General features: G+C 38.2%; 1 long non-coding RNA gene across 1 annotated transcript; it reads right to left on the reverse strand.

The window, feature by feature from the left end:
• Positions 1 to 10,491: 10,491 nt before the first annotated feature.
• On the reverse strand, positions 10,492 to 12,939 carry LOC140866501 (uncharacterized). The gene is made up of 2 exons (XR_012144909.1): positions 12,563 to 12,939; positions 10,492 to 10,688 (listed from the first exon to the last, which is right to left on the reverse strand). It is a non-coding gene; the product is annotated as an uncharacterized lncRNA (long non-coding RNA).
• Between the last annotated feature and the right edge of the window lie 541 nt (positions 12,940 to 13,480).

Here is a 13,480-nt window from a genome sequence, read left to right on the forward strand (position 1 = left end):
TTCTTCTGCAAAAGATGTTGAAGAATCATGTTGTTTATCAAGTTCAAATGAAGAGGTAGATAGTTGTTCCATGGTTCATGAAGATCAACCTTCTTCAAGTAAACATGTGGTTACTCATTCATCCATAAGTGAACAGGTACTGAGTTTTAACTCTACTGATTTTACTCAAGAAGAGTTAGCTAATGCATTGCATGATATGACTAATGAATATAAAAAATTATGCTTAGCATTTGAAGAAATTATGGCAAATCAAATTGTACTGTCAAACAAAGCTGAGTTAGAGGTATTTTTTCATCATTTTCCATTTGTGTTGTGGTGACTTGATAACCATAGTTGGAGTTCATATCTTTTGAAAGTTTAAAAGTAAAATATTTCGTTTTTCATTCAATTTGATGCATTTGCACCTAGTACGCTCACATCTACAAATTTTGTTCAAATATAAATTAATTAGTCAAAACATTTTTCTTTAAGCTATTCCTTATTGTCAAACATTATAGTATAGATTGATATATATTTTTACACTCGAGTATTTATCTATATTTTTACACTCGGATAATCGTTATAACCGAAATCATTTGCATCCCAAATTGAAACGAAAAGAAATGAAAAGTACAGTAGTTCTTAGAGCAGTGAGACGAGTCAACTTTAGGCGGGGAGAGCCGACATACCAAAAATCCACCGTTTGATGGTCGAGGGTGGGTCGGCCCACTATCTCGACGGGTTGAAAATTCTCAACGTAACCCAACTCAATGTGGGTTTCGGGTTAGACGAGTTGGCCCGCAGATTGACTCACTACAAATAAAAAATTGATAAATAAAAATAAAAAATCAATATAAGTAATTATAAATTTAATTTCATAAATAAATATTAATAAAATTTTTAATTATTGATTTCATACGTGTAAACTTTCTAGCCCTCTTCATTCTAGCACAAGAATACATCATATGAAATTGCACTGGACTAGGGGTGGTTCGGTACGGCATATCGCATACCGAAATTTCGGTACGGTTCGGTTCAGTATACCGAAATTTCGGTATGGCATAAATCCATATCGATACTGTACCGAATACCGAAATTCGGTACGGTATCGGTATGATACCGTGTATATCGATTTTTTTAAATTGTTTTTTTAAAAAAAATATCGGTATACGCGGTATCATACCTATACCGTGTATACCGATTTTTTTTTTTGTATGCCGAAATACCAAAAATTTAAAAATCTTATACTGATACCGATACCAAAAATTTTGGTACGGTAATTTCTTAACTTAAAATAATAAATAAATAAAATTGCTGACTATTTTTTTTAAATAATGTATTATAATATTAATAAACGGGATATGAAATATCATGAATAAATAAAAACCACAATTTAAAAATAAATTGCAGAAGTCCAGTATCTTTACTCAACCAAAATATTTAAATACTGCATAAAATAAATAAATCTTTCCAAGCATACTTAGAAATATTCTGGCAGCCAGGAAAAGTAAACTAACTCATAATAAAAAGAAAATAAAATAATTCTACTTTTTCAAAACCTCAACCAATTAAATACATAAACTGTTTTCTTAAAAAAATTAAATTTCGGAAGCTGCATGGTCACGATTTGCACCGCCACACGACCACTGCACTAGCCAGACAGCACCACCTATTCATCATTACCTGTATCAATAAAGTCTAGTGAGCCTAATGGCTCAGCAAGAAATATCCGGATACAACAAACATATATAACTCTATAAACTTTAAACTGCACTTTAAACAACAACTTTAAATCTTAAAACCTTTAAAACTTCAAGCATGCATACACACAAGCACACAATCCTCATCATTTACCTTTAAACATTCAAACACGTCGCAAAAAAGACACCTCAACCTTTACTTTACACCTCAACATATATCGAACACCTCGCAAAAGAATACATCTCAACACACTCCAAACACATCGCAAAAGAATGCACCTTAACCTCATAAAAATTACTTCTTTCCTTTCGACCTGTGGCTCAGAAACTTTCCTTAACTTTATAAATGGTCGCTTGATCAAGCTTATACAAGGATATCCAGGGTGGAGGGGCATCATGAATCAATGGCCTACATCCGCACTCTGTCTTTCTCTTGGGAGGGGCATCATTACCAAGGTGCCTACATCCACTGTAGTGACCCTGCATGGAATCACCTACTATCTGGCAACTAATAGCATGCATTAAACTTAATACAGCAAAATACTTAATAGAGTAAAACGTGTGGAAACATAATCCATAAATTACATATCAGCTTAATAAAATATATGCAGGCTTAATACTGTAGTGATACAACCATATCGAAAAACTTAAAAGTAAACATTATACAGCTATATCGAATCCTGCTGTATAATTAACTCCTCAAGGCTCCTGCTCCCTAGTCCTGCCTTGAACTACCAGCTCCGTCCATCCTGCGACCTACCCCATGGAATAGGGTGTCCAAGATAACAACTAGGACGTGAGCGCTAATGCCCAGTACATAAACATGAGTAAACATATGTATATAATGCATGCAACATGATGACTGGTAAAAGGTCATCTGAAAAGTCATGCTCAGTACCGGTGCCACATGAGTGCTGCCACCGCACGGATCAACCTCTGGGTGCAACCACACTCGTCTAGTACACCAGAGTAGTCAGACATACATGTCCCCGCCGTCGCGGTACTCTTAGTGACAGACTATTGAGTATAGAGCTGAGCGGCTCTATAATCAGGTATAACAAGGTATAGGCTCAACGTGTATATGCACATGACACATGAATATAACGGTAAATCATATATCATGCCATATAATAATGCCAAATAAATGCAACATATAAACATGTATACTCTCTGGTAATCTCAGTCAATGTGTACGTACCTCTAGGCTAGTTCAAGTATAATAGATCCTAGGTTCCAAGCCTATATTCAAAAGTTCACCGTATCACTACACAAGTTCTATAAGCCTTAACTAAGCTAATAAGTACTCCCAAAACATAAATAGATTCCCAGACCATACCTTCGTTCGTAGATAGTCCTTTGGAGTTGCTGGTCCCGGATGACTATAACCACACCTTGGTTATTCCAGAACCTCGATTATAACCGATAGGGCCCTCAAGTATATAACTCACACTATATAACTGGAGAAGGAAACTCAAAAATTTGTAATTCAAATTGAAATCGAATGAGTCCTATTTATAGGAAAATTTCTGGTCGAGTTCGGGCCCTCCGAACTGGGATTCGGATCGTCCATTCCAGCTCAATGCATGCATGCAAGCCACGTCGGGTTCGGAGCCTCAGAACTCACGTTCGGATTGTCCGACATTCTCTTCGTCCGACACTTGTCAAAATCCATGGCTGAGTAATCCTGCTTGCATGGCATGAGGGAGTTTGGGCCGTCCGATCCTTAGTTCAGATCGTCCGAACTTGCCTTAACTCCAAAGTCAACAAGCCATCTTCGGAGCCCCCGAGTTGCTGAGTTCGGGCCGTCCGAAGTTCTCTTTGGACCATCCGAACTGGCTCAGAAAAATGAAAATCCAATTCTTGATTCTGAAGTCTGATTAAATCCCGAAATTTGTTAATCACCACCCCTTAATCATGTTTAATATATTATTATCTTAAAATGGAATCTGGGTTACTACATTCTCCCCACCTTTAGATATTTCATCCGCGAAATAAAATCTAAAGACAAATCAAGATAATAATATGAAACATCAAACCATGTTTTATTACAAAAACTGTAATTACATCTTTACATGGTAATCAAAAGTACAAAGCAAACAACTCAGGATATTCAGCCCGCATATAGCTCTCGGTTTCCCAAGTTGCTTCTTTAACGCCTCGGCGCTGCCACTGTACCATCACAAGTGGTATAGTCTTGTTCCGAAGAATTTTCTCCTTCCTGTCTAGGATACGGAGTGGTCGTTCAACAAAAGACAGATTTGGTTCTAGCTGAATATCAGTATGCTGGATAATATGAGATTCATCAGCTATATACTGTCGAAGTAACGACACATGAAAAACATTATGTATACTGGAAAGAGATGGCGGTAACGCCAAACGATATGCAACATCTCCAATCTTCTCCAGTATCTGGAAAGGCCAAATAAAACGAGGTGACAACTTGTCTTTCACACCAAACCTCATCACCTTCCTAAAAGGTGACACTCGTAGGAACACATATTCACCAGGCTCAAACTGAAGTGGCCTGCGGTGAATATTAGCGTAACTGGCTTGCCGATCTTGAGCAGCTTTGATCCTTCGCTTGATCAAATCTACCTTGTCTACAATCTGCTGCACCAATTCAGGACCCTCGACTTGTCGTTCCCCGAATTCATCCCAGAATAACGGAGTATGACATCGTCGACCATACAATGCCTCGAAAGGTGCCATATAAATACTACGATGATAACTGTTATTGTAGGCAAATTCAATCAAAGGTAACTAATCCTGCTAAGATAAGCTAAAATCCATGACAGAAGAACGTAGCATATCCTCCAGAGTACGAATAGTTCGCTCTGACTGCCCGTCAGTCTCCGGATGATATGCAGTACTCAAACTCAGAGTGGTACCCAACGCCTGCTGAAAACTACCCCAAAAACGTGAGGTAAATCGCGGATCTCTATCACTAACTATGCTCACTGGAATCCCATGTAATCGCACTATCTCCTAGATATATAAGTGTGCCATGCGATCATAAGAATACTCCCGGTTGTAAGGAATAAAGTGTGCTGATTTCGTCAAACGATCAAGAATGACCCAGATAGCATCATACTGACGAGAAGTCATAGGCAAGTGGGTAACAAAATCCATAGTCACATGTTCCCATTTCCATTCGGGAATCTCAAGATTCTGCAGTAATCCACCTGGTCTTCGATGTTCAGCCTTGACATGTTGACAAACCAAACATCTTGAAACAAATTGATATACACTCCGCTTCATCCCTTTCCACCAGAATCTGGTTCGCAAGTCCTTATACATTTTCATGCTTCCAGGATGAACAGACAATCGACTCCTGTGAGCTTGAGATAGAATATCATTCCTGAGCTCCGTAACATCAGGTACAACCACTCGATTCGATAAGCACAATAAACCATCTGCCTGAAAATAGAATCCAGATGTATTACCCCCATTGGCTAGACGTGCCAAATTCTGAGTCTTAACATGAGATATTTGAGCATCTCTGATCCGAGAATACAATGCTGGCTCAGATAATATAGTATACAAACGAATTCCATTTCTTCCTTTCTCGTGCTTAAGTGTAAAACTCAATGAACAGCACTCTTGAACCAAATGAGATATTTCACTAGTCTGAAGTACAGAAAGTCTCACATGCCGACTCAAAGCATCAACAGTAAGATTAGCAGAACCTGGATGATATTTGATTTCACAATCATAATCCTTCAAAAGATTCATCCAGCGTCTCTGTCGCATATTCAACTCCGCTTGAGTGAATAAATACTTCAAACTCTTGTGATCCGTGAATATCTCAAATTTTTTGCCATAAAGATAATGCCTCCAAATCTTGAATGCAAATACAATGGCAGCTAACTCGAGATCATGTACTGGATAATTATTCTCATGCGTCTTCAACTGTCGAGAAACATAGGCAATAACATGTTCATGCTGTGTAAGAACACATCCTAACCCTTGACCAGAGGCATCAGTATAGACAACATAACCTCCTGATCCAGAAGGTAGAGCTAACACAGGTGCAGTAGTAAGGCATTTACGCAGCTCGTGAAATGACTCCTCACAATCCGAGGAGCATATGAAGGCAACATCTTTTCGTGTAAGCTGTGTCAAAGGCCTGGCCAACTGTGCAAAATTCTCGATGAACCGACGGTAATAACCCGCTAGACTCAAGAAACTTCGAATCTCAGCAACCGTCGTCGGACGAAACCAGTTCAACACTGCCTCTATCTTACTTGGATCAACAGATATTCCTTCACTGGAAATCACATGACCAAGAAACACTACCCGATCAAGCCAGAATTCACACTTGCTCAATTTTGCATATAGCTGCTTATCTCGTAACGTCTGTAAAATAATTCTCAGATGTTGTGCATGATCATCCTTGTCATGAGAATAGACAAGAATATCATCAATGAAGACGATGACAAATCTATCCAGATATTCTCAAAATACCTGATTCATCAGATTCATAAAGACTGTCGGTGCATTCGTCAAACCGAATGGCATCACCAGAAATTCATAATGCCCGTATCTGGTCCTGAAAGCAGTCGTAGAAATATCTGAGTCTCGTACCCGCATCTGGTGGTATCCAGATCTCAGATCTATCTTCGAGTAAACAGAAGTACCCTGTAATTGATCGAACAGATCATCAATCCGTGGCAAAGGATACTTATTCTTGATGGTGACACGATTCAACTGCCTGTAGTCAATATATAATCACATCGATCCATCTTTCTTCTTGTCAAATAAAATAGGTGCTCCCCACGGAGAAACACTCGGATGAATATATCCCTTATCAAGCAGATCCTGCAACTGCTGTTTCAATTTCCTCATCTCTGACGGTGCTAGACGATAAAGTGCTCGGGATATAGGCGTCGTTCCTGGTACTAGATCAATACCAAATTTAACCTCTCGAACCGAAGGAAAACCAGGAATCTCATCAGAGAATACATCAGGAAACTCGCTGACAATCGGTAGCTGATCAATACTCAAACTACTAGTGGACATATCAACTGCATAAATGAGGTAGCCCTCCCCACCTGACTCCAAGACATGACATGCCTTCAGAGCCGATACAAGTGGCATTGGAGGTCGTGCACCCTCACCATAAAAGTACCAGCTATCACCCACATCCGGATGAAACTGTACCGGACGTTGATAATAATCCACAGTAGCATGATACAAAGTCAGCATATCTATTCCCAAAATACAATCAAAATCTGTCATCGCTAATATCATCAAATTAGCCGATAACACATGAACCTCAAACTCTAGAAGGCAACCCATCACTAGACGCTTAGTTACTAACTCCTGCTCCAGCGGAGTAGATACAACTAAATCCATATCTAATGATACATAAGGTAATCTATGTCTCTTAACAAAGCGACTAGAAATAAATGAATGCAATGCTCCAGTATCAATTAAGACAAATGCGGGAATACCACATAACAAAAAGGTACCTGCCAACATGCGATCGCTTTCCTCAGTAGCCTGCTCCTGAGACAGAGCAAACACCTGCCCTTGAGTCTGTGAACGGTAACCAGAAGAATTCTGTGGTGCTAACTGTTGACGTGGAAAAGTAGAAGCCTGAGATCCAACCTGTGATCCCGATCTACCAGCAGAATCCATGCGCTGAGGACAATCTCTCCGCAGATGTCCCTGCTCACCACAAATATAACAAGCATCAGTAGCCTTCCTACATGAAGCTGCAGGATGCTTCCCACCACAGTGACTTCAAAATTCCTCCTTCTTCTTCGTCTTCCCAAAGTGGAATGTACCTCTTGAGCCACAAGAACCAAACTAAGTAGTAGGAGTAGAAGAAGACATAAGTCCAGATTGCACAACAAATTGAGCCCTAGGCCCAAGAGATCCACTAGGCTGTTCTGGCATCATCAACAGTGCTCGCCTATTGCTGTTCTCCACTTGACGGCAACGGTTCACCAAAGTCTCATAAGATGTCGGATTATCACATACGACAACTTGTGAGTAGATATCTTGATTCAGGCCTTGCAGAAAGATATCATACTTGGACGCATCACTTTCATTGATATGAGGACTAAAGGGTAGCAGATCAAAAAATCGTTGCTGATATTGATCAATAGTCATTGATCCTTGCCTCAGAGTCAGCAACTTCATAGATCGTGCCTGTCGAACTGCTGAAGGAAAATACAGTTTCTGAAACTGCAGACAGAAATCCCTCCAAGTCACCTGTCCTTTCTCCATACGTGCTTGAGTAGCTTTGACATCCCACCATAAGCGTGCTCGATCCTCTAGAACAAATTCTAGAACTTCCAGTTTCTGCTCCTCAGTGCAATCGAAAGCTCGAAATGCACTCTCGAGTTTAGACATCCAACCTCTTGCTTGTTCAGGATTATCGCCTCCCACCAAGGGTTTCGGTCCTACTTGCATGAACTTATTGATAGAGTAACGACGTCTACCCTTATGAGGACGATATCGATCATCATGATGGCAATGATGACGATGATGACCACCTCCCTGGCCAACACTAGCGTGACTCTTGTCAGCCATATCCTAAAAAGAATTGCACATTAAAATCCCAAATGCGCAAGAATTACTCAAGACTAAACTAAATCCCAAGTATTAATTCCCAAAATCTAACTTTTCTCTGATACCAAAAATGTAGTGACCCTGCATGGAATCACCTACTAACTGGCAACTAATAGCATGCATTAAACTTAATACAGCAAAATACTTAACAAAGTAAAACGTGCGGAAACATAATCCATAAATTGCATATCAGCTTAATAAAATATATCCAGGCTTAATACTGTAGTGATACAACCATATCGAAAAACTTAAAAGTAAACATTATACAGCAGGATTCGATATAGCTGTATAATGTTTACTTTTTAAGTTTTTCGATACGGTTGTATCACTACAGTATTAAGCCTGAATATATTTTATTAAGCTGATATGTAATTTATGGATTATGTTTCCGCACGTTTTACTCTGTTAAGTATTTTGCTGTATTAAGTTTAATGCATGCTATTAGTTGCCAGTTAGTAGGTGATTCCATGCAGGGTCACTACATCCACACTCCGTCAACCTCAACCTCAATCGTAACTTTACCACAAGCCATAAAATATTTTTACCTGTCCTCATCTTTTCCTCAAAATCAGTACACAACACACACCAAAAATACATAACAAAACACACATATACACACACGAAATAAAACCCACACGTACAAACGAAAAACAGTGCACACACATACACGAATAATGCACAAACACACACACCCGAATAATACACACACACGGACACACACTAAAACACACGCACACACACACACGAAACTATACACACACACTAACACACACAGTACACCACAATAACATAAACATACACACACAATACATGAAGAAATTATGTGCATTGTACGTACACATCTTCTCAAAAATTCACGTCGTTATCATTTTTTTAAAAAAACGACAACCCACTCACACACAGGCAACACACACATATATATAAATAATACTATAAATTATTCCTTCGACTCGATAATCCCGTAATAGCTTCGAAATATGTCGATCTCAAACGAACATGACACATAACATTCAGATAAAATAATTTACTTTCTTTTCTTCGATACGTAAAATAAACGGAATATACTTGCGTCTAGATCACTTAAAACACACTAAACCACCTTTGAAAAAAATATGACCTTATCAATGAGTCAAATAACGGATTAAAACATGCCTCTATATATAGAACGGTTGATCAGGAATGCGTTTCTGGAATCGGAGAAAGGCCGGAACACGATCAACACAAGAACCCTAGCCCTCACGTTTTCTTCCCCCTTTCTCACGACTGACTCTCTACTTCTCTCTCTTTTTTTTTTTCTCTACGCTTTTCCTTCTTTTTCTTTTAATTTGCTATCTAATTTATTTGCTAACTCACTAATTAAAACCCTTAATTACTAATTAAATCTCTTAATTACTAAAATACTACATTTTACCTTAAATCGTATCGGGGTATCTCTTCAGCTGAAAGCCTCACATCGCCGTCCTCTATAACTTTAAAAAATCTCAAAATTCGTCAGACGTTAGAAATAAATATAATTTACTTCTAACACATAAAATAACTTAAAAATAACTCAAATAATTTCAAACATCACATTTAATAGCATGCATATGGTCTGGTCAGTCAGTGGATTCCCTGGGCATTACAGAAATTTTCGGTATACCAAAATTTTCGGTATATACGGTTTTTTTCGGTACGATAAATGCGATATGACGGCATTTCGGTATTTTTCGCCGGCCCTACACTGGACTCCAAATTGGTAACGTATTTAAGATTATATGGATTTAATGAACCTTTGATCATCGCCGTTGTATTCGAACAATATATGAGTAATGTTTGGAAAAATAATCCAACTTCTTTTCAATAATTTCAATACGTTGACAATGCTGACGATGATGATAACATATCATAACAAAAATAATGACACAAAATTTTTTTGTGAGACCATCTTAATTTGTGAAAATATCTTTTTTGCTAGCCATAAAAAATTATTATTATTATTATTATTATTATATAAAAAATATCACTTTTAAAATGATAAATATGAACAAAATTGACTAACTATCCTAACTATTTCTTATAATTAAACTAAATAAAATACGGATTTTTCAAAATTTCGGCCTGACCTATCTATTTAAATCACAAGCCACCTGTCACAGACAGCAAATTTTAGAGAAAAGCAAACAACACTAAATAAACTAAACCGAGAAAGGAACGAGAACCAGAGAAGAAATTCGACATTTCGAACAACACAAGATTAAGAAATTGCATATTTACATGCCCACAAATAATTTATAAATTCTTACAATATCATTTATCCAATCAACAAAATAAAAAACTTTAAAGTGTTAAAATAAACTTTTGCGAAAGATTGGCATGGTCAGAGGGATGTGCCGTGCCCGCATCACAGTCCACTCAAAAGTTCTGCCCCGCAAATTCGATGATAACTTTTACCTGCACCAAGTAGATGTAGTGAGCCTAGGGGCCCAACAAGAATATGGGGGAAATGACGAGGGTTTAAAAGTACATGCTTAATACTTAAAATACTTGTACTTAATATACTTTGAAACTTACTCCAAAAGTTGAATGATAAATGAGAATGAAATGTAATGCATGCAATGAACTCACATAATTAAACTTGGGAACTTTCTTAAATTTTACTTAATCTCATGTGTGACTGAAACTGAATATAAACGAAGTCGAGTCAAATTAGAACTGATCTGTATCTGAATTTGAAACTGTAATTGTAACTTTTAACATTAGATCCTTGAATTGTGACCCTGTGATTTCGATCATGATCATGGCTGCAGTGCACTATGCCGCAAGGAGGTTAGGATATCACCCAACCCAATCTTGCCTTGTAATTGGTAAGGGAGGCCAAGATTTCTCTCAACCCCACACATACACGTCAAATATTTGGTAAGGTAGGCCAAAACGTCTCTCAGCCCCACACATACACGTCAGGTGATAAGGTAGGTCAAAACGTCTCCCAACCCCACACATACACGTCATTTCTATAGTCACAATCAACTCACTTCGTTCAAAAATATTTTCTTTTATTCTTACTTGACTCGACTCAAAGATATAGCATGCATTTATGGAAATGACTTTCTTTGAAAATATTTACTCGATTACTCGATTCACAAGTAAATGATGAAAAATGGTTGACAAGGATGGTGATTTAGGTGAAAAACCATAACTAAGAACTTTAGACTTTACTTTTGGCACTTAGGACATATCCCGAGCAATCCACTTGAATGCTTATAACTTACTCAACACTTAGACAAAACGACTTCTTCTTGAAAACACGATTCCCCTGTACTCTATACTTAACTAGGAAGTCATCCTCGAGGTATAAATCATATCCCATAATTCTCTGGCACAAGTATTCCTGGGCAGCAATCACTTAGCAACTATATTATGCGCCTTAACATTCAATAGCATAGAACTCAACAAAACATTAACCAAAATGGTTCCCGCTTGAAGCAACGTTTCCATAGAACCCTAGGCTATTCCCAAACCCGTGCCCCAAGCCAAAACACGAGTATAACACTGTTTTAATTGACCTCAACTGGACAGCCCCTTCACCCTTGGTAAATTCCTATTCGAACCTTTCCCGCCTCCAAGACACCTAGACCATGGCATCTCATGGTCCAACCTTTGAACTAGGACCTAGGCCGCCCCTTAGACTCGCACGACACTTGAGACCGACCCCTCACTCCCAAAGTAAATCCTCCAACACGTAACAGCCCTGTCCCAAGCCCAATTCATAGCTCGAAGCAGCCCTGTCCCAAGCCCAATTCATAGCTCGAAGCAGCCCTGTTCTCGAGTCATTACTCGAGCTTGTGAAAGCCCCAGCCCCAGCCCCAAGAACTCGATTCCTACAGCCTCTAACCAACAACCTTTTTGCCTCGATTATTAACAGTCAATTTGCACAACCCGGGTGCTACCATGTGAGCTACATTCTCATCCATGGTAGCCCCATAAATCACCATCCAACCAACAAACCAACACAGACAACACGCAACCAACACTAGCCAAGAAACTCGAAAACATGGGGCAAACATATCAAGATTCGAGACTCACAAATACAATCCCCATTCGACACAAGATGCACTATAATAATCACAAGCACGCAGGACACACCAAGAGGAGGATGAAATCGCCAAACAATTAGTTACAATAGAGACAAAGATGCGAACGTCCCGACAGAAAACCAGAAAAATCGGCAAACTTTCATAAACACAAAAATTTTGAAATGTTAGCGAGTAAAAGCAAACACACACACATAATAATCTACTTGGTGGCCAAAAAGCCCATAATTTTGCCTTACTCTACTGAAATGGGAAAAATAAGACGAGCTTGCTACGGCCGAAGTGAGCTGGGATGGGAGCTGAAATCGATCTCCAAAAACCAAGAGTGCAGCTCGCCCTGCCGTCGATGAAGCTGCCTCGCCGGAGAAGAAAAAGGAAAGAACCTGGCGACGAGCTGAAGGGAAGAGAATGAGGCGCCGATCGCGTGTAAGGAAATGGAGGGGAAGAAAGAAATGAGTTATCGGCTAAGGGATTGGAGAAGGGGATAAGGAATTGGGCCGAGTTTGGGCTAAGGGAAATCTCTTAATGGGCCGATGCAATTTGGTATGGGCAGTTCTTAACTGGCCGAGATTGGGCTAGGAAAATAGAGATTCGGGCCGAGCAACATGAAATTTAAATGGGCAAGAAATATCATGTATAATATATAATAGGTAATATTTTAAATGGTGCGAGTAAAAGTGTTAGATACAAATTTATGCAAATATTTAAGTTTGAAAATTCAAGAATTAAACATTTTAAATATTCCAATGTCACGGAAACGAGTGAAATATTTAAATAACAAGCAGAAAGATTAAAATAATTTTTTAAAAAAACTAAACTAACGTTTAAAAGTAATTTAAATAAATACACAAGCAGCACTAAAAACTTTTAAAATGATTTGGACAATTAAAAAGGATTTAAATAAATAATGTAGGCATTTAAAATAATTTAAAATAACTAACCGCTAAACTTAGATTATTTAGAATAAATAAATTGGACACTCGAAAATATCCAAACAAATAAGCTAAACAGTTAAAATCATTTAAAAGAATAAACTAGACAATTAAAATCGTTTAAGAGAATAAACTAAATAATTAAAATCATTTAAAAGAGTTAACTAAACAATTAAAATTAAAATCATTTAAATATGCAAGCCTAAACCTTTAAAATATT

Source organism: Henckelia pumila, chromosome 4 (assembly GCF_033568475.1).
Source record: "Henckelia pumila isolate YLH828 chromosome 4, ASM3356847v2, whole genome shotgun sequence".
NCBI classification, from domain to species: Eukaryota; Viridiplantae; Streptophyta; class Magnoliopsida; order Lamiales; family Gesneriaceae; genus Henckelia; species Henckelia pumila.